The 9,993-nt window shown below is 42.8% G+C and overlaps 3 non-coding genes across 3 annotated transcripts; all 3 read right to left on the reverse strand.

Moving 5' to 3' along the window:
• Nucleotides 1-1,945: 1,945 nt before the first annotated feature.
• On the reverse strand, nucleotides 1,946-2,019 carry trnat-agu (transfer RNA threonine (anticodon AGU)). The gene has a single exon. It is a non-coding gene; the product is annotated as a tRNA-Thr (tRNA).
• A 5,540-nt stretch (nucleotides 2,020-7,559) lies between these two features.
• Nucleotides 7,560-7,632, reverse strand: trnav-aac (transfer RNA valine (anticodon AAC)). Its single transcript has one exon. It is a non-coding gene; the product is annotated as a tRNA-Val (tRNA).
• A 389-nt stretch (nucleotides 7,633-8,021) lies between these two features.
• On the reverse strand, nucleotides 8,022-8,094 carry trnav-aac (transfer RNA valine (anticodon AAC)). The gene has a single exon. It is a non-coding gene; the product is annotated as a tRNA-Val (tRNA).
• Between the last annotated feature and the right edge of the window lie 1,899 nt (nucleotides 8,095-9,993).

Consider the following 9,993-nt stretch of genomic DNA (forward strand, 5'->3'; position numbering starts at 1 on the left):
TTCGCTCACGGCCAACCTTCTGTAATCGACACTTTTTCACCATTGCCGCTCTTTTCATTTCTCCTCATTCCTTTTCAATCGGACATTTCCACAGACCTATTAAGATCAAGCGGAACATTTCCGACTTTCCTGCACCGCCCAGATTGCCAAAAATGCACATTTCAGCCGTCTTTCGCAGCTATGTCGCGCCGCCCGTCTCTCCCGCACATCAACTGCTCGGGGAAAAGCGCCAACGACCATGAAAACAAAACCCAGTTCTTCAGTTAACATCCCCCGTGTCACAAGATACCCCATGGAAATTTCACGGAAAAGTATGCGCTGTCCTACCGAATGCCAGCCCTGCTTTCTTAGAGCTTGTCTCTGGAGCAGATCGAAATGTATCGACTGGTTTCAAGGCACAAATGAACATTGATGCGAACGGGACATGTGCCCCCGAGAAACAGCGGTCGATGGAGAGCAAACTTAAAGCCGGAAGAATGTGAAAGTGAATGTTAGATTCGGCAAGGCCGCAGGAAAGTCTCAATGAAATAGACCATGATCGTAGAAGGAAGGAAAAGCTGGAAGAAGCGGCAGGTCTGAATTGTGGATCATCCAGCAGAGACACATGGAGAACAAAAACAGGATAAAGACAAAGGTGCTGGGGCAGAAAGAAAAAGCACGAAATAAGTGGAATGAAAAGAGAGTGAAAGAAAGAATGGGAGAGAGGGAGGTGAAAGAAAGAAAGAGAGAAAGAAAGATAGAAGGGAGAGAGAAAATCAAGCGTGCAATACTCACCCCGCAAACGGGCGCTGCTCCCAATCGGCTACACTTCGCCCCACAGACCCTCATCCCATTCACACCATCCTTCAATACACTGTCAATGTTGTGCAGTGAAACAGAGAGTTTAAAGGCATAAAGACACACACACCATCCTACAATACACTGCCAATGTTGTGCAGTCAAACAGAGAGTTTAAAGGCATAAAGACACACACACCATCCTACAATACACTGCCAATGTTGTGCAGTGAAACAGAGAGTTTAAAGGTATAAAGACACACACACCATCCTAAAATACACTTTCAATACCCGTGCAGAGAGACAGAGAGTTTAAAGATACAGAGATACTTACATACTATCCTACAGTACACATTAAACATCCGTGCAGTGAGTCAGAGAGTTTACAGGTACAGAGACACTCACCGCGTCCCACAATACACTTTAAACCATGTGCAGTGAGACAGAGCGTTTAAAGATATAGAGAAATTCACCTTCTTTTATCAAAAGTGGTACATCCCAGAAGCAAGAGAGAGCGTGGGTCAGTCTCCCTCTCCTGATAGAGCTGAGGCTTGTCAGTCAAGAGTCCCCTCCTCCGTGTATTGGCCGTGGAGGAAGTGAAGAGTAGATTTAATAGAATACCTTCAGCCTGACCGAGGTTAGGCTGACTGGCCTGTAATTACTTGATCTATCCTTTTCTCCCTGTTTATACAACAGTACAACTTTAGCAGTCCTCCAATCCTTCGGCATATCACCTGTGACCAGGGAGGATTGGAAAATGATGACCAGAGCCTCCGTTATTTCCTTCCTTGCTTCTGTTAACAGCCTGGGTTATATTTCATCGGGGTCGGGAGATTCAGGTGGAGTGATCTGGGAATTCATTTTCCTCTTTGAAAAGATTTTCACCGCAGGTCAAGATCACAAGTCTCGGTCCAAATTAGGACTACTTCCGGGTTTGAACCTCAAATCGTGAATTATACTCTGACCTCAACGAGTCCAAAAACGAGAACGTGTCTTCAAGTTAACCCGTTGCTGACACATTCTATGAGAGGTCTGACTGTACACTGAAAGGGCGTTTTAGAAGAGTCAATCTGATATCAGTTTCCTCCTCAAACCTGAACAAATACCAATTCCAAAGTGCCATTTTGTCGCTGAATTCCACAAATTCGGTAAAAATAATTATTTATGGAAGGCACTGCTGGGAGTTGAACCCAGGATCTCCTGTTTACTAGACAGATGCTTTAACCAACTAAGCCACAGCGCCCATTCATGATCGCTCAGCCCCACCTCCTCTCACTAATATCTATCAGCGATACGTCACTGTCTGTTTGGGGTTCAGACCGTTTCATCTTTGTCTGTTTGGTTTGTCCGTTCACCTGTGCATCCCGATGCTGCCGACATATCTCGTTTTGTTTATCTTTGTGTCTCCATCAATGCGTTGATATACGGATGAGTATGTATACTTATGTTTGTTACATTAAATAAATTACCGGTTTCGACAATTCTCGCTCTGAAAGTGAAGAACTATTGAGACGCACTTTACAGCAAAGTATTGTTTATTTTGGTGCTGAAAATAAAAAACCGTAAGAGGTCCAAACAGGGAAAAGGAGATAAACCTGTTAGGGAAAATGAGGACAACAGTCAAGATTTTTACCAGTATATTAAGTGAAAGAAGGGAGGCTTAGAGTAATGTGGGCCGCTTAAAGACAGATGGAGGTGATATTGTAATTGAAAATCATGAAATGTAGAGTTGCTAAATATTTACTTTGCTTCGTTCGTCACAGAAATAAATGAGGCTAACATATCAGAGATATGAGGAAAACTGTAAATAAATCAAGGGGTTTCATTATAAGTAAAATAATGGCAATGGAGAAAATAATTAGATTAAAGATAGACAAATCTCCAGGACCTGATGGTTACCATCCCAGGGGACTGAGAGGACTAGGTGAGGAAATTGTACATGCTTTAGTCATGATCGTTCAAAATCTCTTGATTCAGGAATTGTTCCTTTGATGGAAACAATTTCAATGTCATTCCATTATTTGGGATGGGTAGCAGAGATGATGTTGGAAATTATAGACCCATTAGTCTGACATCCGTTGTGGGGAAGTTGCCAGTATCCGTTATTAGGGAAAGAAAGATTGAGCACTTGGATAAACATGAATTGATCAGAGAGAGCAAGCATGGATTTGTAAAGGGGAAGTCAAGTCTAACAAAACTAGTTGAACTTTATGAAGATGTAACTAACGTGGTAGATAATGGAGTGTCCATGGTTGTTAAATGATATTGACTTCCAGATGTATTCGATAAGGTACCATATAAGAGACTGTTAACGACAATGACAGTGCGTAGAATTAGAGGCAACCTAATGAAATGGGTAGGGAGTTGGTTAGAAGGTGGGAGACAGAGACCCGGTATATAAATGACATAGACGAAGGAATAGAGAGCCGTGTATCCACGTGTGTCGCTGACACCAAGATAGGTGTCGCAGTGAGTCGTGTAGATGGAAGCATAAAGTTACAAAGGGAAATTGATAAATTAAGAGAGTTGGCAAAACTGTGGCAGATGGAGCAACATAGAATTACATGGAAAGTACATCACGGAAACAGGCAATTCGGCACAACGAGACAATGCCGGTGTTTATGCTGCAAACAAGCCTCCGCCAACCCCATTTAATCTCACCCTATGAGCAAACCCTTAGATTCCTTTCTCCTCCATTTGTTTTTCTAGCTTCGCTGTAAACGAATCCATGCTATTCGCCTGAACTACTCCTTGTGGGAGCGAATTGAACATTCTAACCACTCTCTGGATGAATGTGTTCCTCTTGAATGCCATATTGAATTAAATTGTGAATACCTTATATTCATTGCCTCAATGATTTGGAGTCCCCACCTCCACAAATGCAAACACCTTATCTCCGTCTAACCTATCAAACCATTGGATAATCTTAAAGTCCTATATCAGGTCACCCCTCAGCCTTCTCTTTTCTATACAGAAGAGTTCCAGTCTGTTCAAACTTTCAATATGGAGAAGTGTGAGTTCATCTACTTTGGACTGAAGCAAGATAGATCAGAGTATTTTCTGAAAGGTGAGAAGCTAGGAACTGTGGAGGAGCAGAGAGATTTAGGGGTCCAAGTACAGAAATCGCTAAAAGCCAGTGGAATGGTCGAAAAATGTATTTAAATGTCTCATGGGATGTTGGCCTTTATCTCAAAGAAGCTGGTATTCAAAGGGGGAGAATGTTACAGGTAGAAATATCTGCTGAGACCCCATTTAAAGTACTGCATTCAGCTCTGGGCACCAAACATCAGGAAGGAAATATTGGCCTTGGAGGGGCTGCAGCGCAGATTCACCAGAATGATACCGGGGCTAAAATGGTTAAATTATGAGGACAGGTTATGCGGAGGTCGGTCCTCATTTTGCTCTTATGGATCCGGCCCCATCCGTTTACTGTGGACGGGAGCGCGTCTGACACTAAGTCAGTCAGAATCGGATGCAAATCACATAACCGGCACAGCAGCTCTGGAACTGGCGACTGGTTTTACATTGAGTCTTTTTTAAGGGATAGGCTGTACATTGTTTGTATAATAATAATAAGTTGGATACAATGAAGGTTTTTTCAGTTATTTCACATTTCCACCCACACCAGTTTTACATAGCAAAATGTAACAATATTTAAGGGATGTGATGTACAGTGTTGGTGGAATCAATGTAATTTAACTTGATATATTGTAGAATCTCTTGTCCATCCCAGGCACTTACCTCAGGCTTAGATCCTCACCTAGTTTAAAACCAGTCACTCACTGATATAAATAAACCAGTAACAACCCCGAAACCTCAGCGGGTATATTTGTTCCGATACTAAGTGACGGTCCCAATTTCCACTGAAATTCTCGATCAGCAAATACCAGAGGCTGTTTTGGGTTTGACAAACTGTGAAACAGATTGTTTTAAAAGCCGGAAAGAGGGAAATACTGGTGGTTGATATTAAGTGTTTTACATTAACTCTTTCTGTTTCCGATTTACAATTTATCTTCGTGTGTGACTGACAGGAGCGGCTATAACGGAGCCCAGTGACTGGGTAACGAGCTGCACTGAATCATTGTCCTGTGTTCCAGACCGGCTCGTTAGACCTGTTCATTTCGTCTCATCTCGTTGTCAGCAAACAGGAAATTACTGAAGTTGAGGCTGGTGAATAACAGCTCGAAATATCAATCCTCTCCACCATTGGGGACTGAGTCTTCCGAAAAACAGGGATTTTCACTCGTGCAAATTTCATCCACATTTTCTGCTCTTCATTTCTCAGATCTATTTGATGCGGCTTTCCCTTCAATTCACGACCTACAGGAAAAGCCCGATTTTATCATCGATTTTCGGGTCAAGAGTTATGGTGAGATTTCAAATAATTGAAATCGACCCTTATTAACGCCAATATCGTCACCTGCACGTTTGACAAATGCAAAGCGGCTTCACTCACGGTTTTGCTGCACAACTCGTTCAAAGATACTGTCGGTAATTGGAGGGTCTTTCAAGTCATGACACGAACATAACAGTTCGCGCTGCCATTTTCCTCAAGACGCTTCAGATTCATGTGGAATGATTACGGTCTGGCGGTTAAATCCGTTCCCTCTTCACAAATCCGCCTTTGAACCTGTATCCTTTAGTATTTTTGATAACCGATACCAAATCGGTTTGCCCTGTACTGTACATTACTTTTTAAAATATTATAGATAAGCAGTGCACTTGAGCTGTCACAGCTGTGACTTTGACTTTTCTCCCTCTGCTCTCGATCTCCCCGGCAACTGGCACAAACCACAATCTTCTGTCTCACTTCTCCATCAGAAAGTTCCGAGCCTCAGTTTTCAAATGAAATAACGCCCATCTCTTCAATCAACGACAGCTCAGAGAGAGTTTCTTAGTTTCATTTCACACTTTATCCAAATCCTCCTTAAAGCACCATCAAAAGTTGTCCTTTAGTTAAAAATAAGATCAATAAAAGTTCTGATCTTCTGGGGTTTTGTTTCAGATTCCAGGGCTTTTAAATTTCACTGCGGATATTTATTGAAGCGCATCTTGATTGGAGGCTTCTTGGAGAAATCGGAGAAAGATCACAAAGCGATAATTCAGAGACGGAAAATGAAGCTGTTTGACGGGAGCACTGATCGAACCGATTGTGCGCTGCTCTTGTGGCGCAAGCGCTCAGAGTGCGGTACTTTTATGAACTCCAGAAATGCCCAGGTTGTGAGTTTGAGCCTCATCTGGAACAATCGAACATTTTGAGTTCAAGGTACAACTGGTATGTTCCATAACGCATCTACTTCTTCGTGTTCCCATGTGAGCACTTGGGTTCCTCTGGCCTACCGTCTTGCAATAGTAGGTGTGAATTTACTTGTTTATCGGGGGAGAGGGGGCGGTTAGCGGCAGCTGATATGGCAAAGGGGCCGGTACGAGATCTTTCAATCTAAAGAACTGAACATACAATTCTTCTTTTCGTTTAGCGGATATTCATCAGTTGGAAGTTTCGTGTGGGGAAAATCTGGATGGGAAATATTCTCCCTGGTGTCACTGTGTCACGGGTGAAATTATTCAGCTCACAGATGTTAATACGCTGAAAGGTCGAGAGGCCTTTTCCAGCTCCCGTGTGGGACAAGTTTAGCTTTTGAGCCACTGGGTAGAGTATTATTTTAATTGCTGCTAACGAATGACAAGACATTTGTTAAATAATAGCGACATCATGAAATAAATGTAAAACAGAAATAGATAGTTTCCTAGAAGTAAAGGGAATTCGGGGTTACGGGGAGCGGGCAGGAAATTGGACATGAATTTAGATTTGAGGTTCGGATCAGATCAGCCATGATCTTATTGAATGGCGGAGCAGGCTCGAGGGGCCGATTGGCCTACTCCTGCTCCTATTTCTTATGTTCTTATGTTCTTATTTGGCACAAACACGAGAATTGTAAACTCACGAGTTCACTGTCCATGTTTCTTACATCATGCTGAAAAGAAACAAGGAGTCTCCTCAACACGTTGCTGACAATTTTATAACAGGGACCCTCACCCAATTTCGACGTCTACGATGGATAATTCAGAGTCCTACAATGAATAAGTACGATAGGAACTTAACAAATTGCGAGCCTGCATAGCTCAATAGGTAGAGCAACAGACTTTTAAAACGGGTAGTGATCTGAGGATCCAGTGTTCTGGTTGTAAATTTTGAAACAGCTGGCAAGTTCTGTCTTCGCAGCGGAGCAACAACTACGGGACAGACGATGCCTGCGATGTGTTGTCAAAGCTTCGGTGTTATCTTGTTTCCCAGGGATGGGCAGTAATGCGCTGCCTGAAGCGGCAATTGCAGCTTCCCGCCAGCAACGTGTGATTGGAGAGAGCGGGGCCTGACAGGCGGCCTGAATGTTGTTGCTCTCGTGGCCTCACTCAATGCGGGAGCTGGGGAACATCGAACATCGAAAAACTGATCTGTTTGTTGCCGCGGCTGCAATGCTGTTTATAACTGCATTTATAAACCGAGGCAGCGCTGCAGGATCCTTTAATGACCTCTCACAAATCAACTGAATACAATCGCAATGTGCAGCTTTGAGAGGGGCTTCCTGCACAGTCGGGGCATGAAACGTGAATGAGGGCGAGACACTGTCTGTATATGTGTAGTGTTTGAATGTGTATTGAACTATACAGAGAATGGAAAATATATCAGTTCTGTGAGGTGTGGTATTTTATTCACAATTAACCACAGACCGAATTCTTGCTTTTTTCAGACGGATTGATTTTTAGTGGGTAACTTTTTCAAAATGTTTCTGCCCGGTTTCGAACCGGAGACCTTTCGCGTGTTAGGCGAACGTGATAACCACTACACTACAGAAACTCTGCTGTACACGTTGCTATACGAAACCCTCAGAAGATAGCTGCCGACTGCAAATGCTCTCATGTGGGAGATGGGTCCCTTTCCCGTTCAGGGAATTAACTTCGACAAAATAGTTTACTGTATTAATTTCGCAATTAAGTCAACTAATAACTTTCTGTTTCAAGCTGACGGAAATCCTGACTTTTTTTATTTATTCACCAGGCAGAATACAGAGGGGAACTGAAAGTGGAAATAAGAGGGGCAAAGAGAGGGTATGAGAATAGACTGGCGGCCAACATAAAAGGCAATCCAAAAGTCTTCTACAGGCATGTAAATATTAAACTGGTCGTAAGAACCCGACTCTGATTCGGGACCACAAAGGAGATCGATTCATGGAGGCAGCACAAAAATGTTTCTTCCCGGTTTTGAACCGGGGACCTTTCGCGTGTTAGACGAATGTGATAACCACTACACTACAGAAACTCGGCTACATATATTATTATAGGAAACCCTCAGAAGATCGCTGCCGTCTGCACAGGCTCTCAGTGTGGGAGACGGGTCCCTTTCCCGTTCAGGGAATTAACTTCTACAAAATAGTTTACTGTATTAATTTCGCAATACTCATTAAAATCTGAAAAAAGACGAATAGTTGTTCAAATCGCCATTAATCAACTCATAACTTTCTGTTTCAGGCTGACGGAAATGCTAACTTTTTTTATTCATTCACCAGGCAGAATACAGAATGTTGAGAGGGCAATTGAAAGGGAAAATAGGAGGGGCAAAGAGAGAGTATGAGAAAAGGCTGGCGGCCAACATAAAAGGGAATCCATAAATCTTCCACAGGAATGCAAACATTAAACGGGGAGTAAGAACCCGACTCTGATTCGGGACCAGAAAGCAGATCGACTCATGGAGGCAGCCCACAAATGCATCCGCTCGGTTTCGAATCGTAGATTTTTCGCATATTAAACGAACGTGATAACCACTACACCACAGAAACTCTACTGCACACATGGTTTTAGGAAACCCTCAGAAGATAGGTGCCGTCTGCACAGGCTCTCAGTGTGGGAGACGGGTCCCTTTCCCGTTCAGGGAATTAACTTCTACAAAATAGTTTACTGTATTAATTTCTCAATACTCATTAAACTCTGAAAAAAGATGAATAGTTGCTCGAATCGCCATCAATAAACTAATAACTTTCTGTTTCAGGCTGACGGAAAACCTAACTTTTTTTTATTCATTCACCAGCAGAATATAGAAAGTTGGGAGGGGAACTGAAAGCGGAAATAAGAGGGGCAAAGAGAGGGTATGAGAATAGACTGGTGGCCAACATAAAAGGCAATCCAAAATACTTCCACACGCATGTAAACATTAAACGAGCAATAAGAACCAGACGCTGATTCGGGATCACAAAGGAAATCGATTCATGGAGGCAGAGGGGGTGGCCCAAAAATGTTTCGTTCTGGTTTCGAACCAGGAACTTTTCGCGTGTTAAGCAAACGTGATAACCACTACACTACAGAAACTCTGCTGCATCGATGGTTATAGGAAACCCTCAGAAGATAGCTGCCGTCTGCAAATGCTCTCAGTGTGGGAGACGGGTCCCTTTCCCGTTCAGGGAATTAACTTCAACAAAATAGTTAACTGTATTAATTTCGCAATACTCATTAAACTCTGAAAAAAGATGAATAGTTCTTCAAATCGCCATTAATCATCTAATCACTTTCTGTTTCAGGCTGACGGAAATCCTAACTTTTTTTTTCTTCATTCACCAGGCAGAACAAAGAAATTTGAGAGGGGAACTGAAAGGGGAAATAAGAGGGGCAAAGACAGGGTATGAGAATAGACTGGCGGCCAACATAAAATGCAATCCCAAAGCCTTCAACAGGCATGTAAACATTAAACGTCTGTTTTTGGTAAAATTTTTGAATCTATTATTAAGGAGACAGTAGCAGAACATTTGGATCAACATAATTTAATAGGACAAAGTCAGCATGGCTTTACGAAGGGGAATTCATGTCTGACAAATTTGCTTGAGTTCTTTGAGGACATAAGGTACAGGGTGGATAAAGGGGAACCAGTGGACGTGGTGTATTTGGACTTCCAGAAGGCATTCGACAAGGTGCCACATAAAAGATTATTGCTCAAGATAAAGAATCACTGGATTGGGGGTAATATTCTGGCATGGGTGGAGGATTGGTTATCTAGCAGGAAGCAGAGAGTTAGGATAAATGGTTCGTTCTCGGACGAACAACCAGTGGCCAGTCGTGTTCCGCAGTGTTCGGTGCTGGGTCCCAACTCTTTACAATCTATATTAACGATTTGGAGGAGGGGACCGATTGTAACATATCAAAGTCTGCAGATGATACAAAGATGGGAAGG

The sequence above is a fragment of the Heptranchias perlo genome, chromosome 20 (genome assembly GCF_035084215.1).
Source record: "Heptranchias perlo isolate sHepPer1 chromosome 20, sHepPer1.hap1, whole genome shotgun sequence".
NCBI lineage: Eukaryota > Metazoa > Chordata > Chondrichthyes > Hexanchiformes > Hexanchidae > Heptranchias > Heptranchias perlo.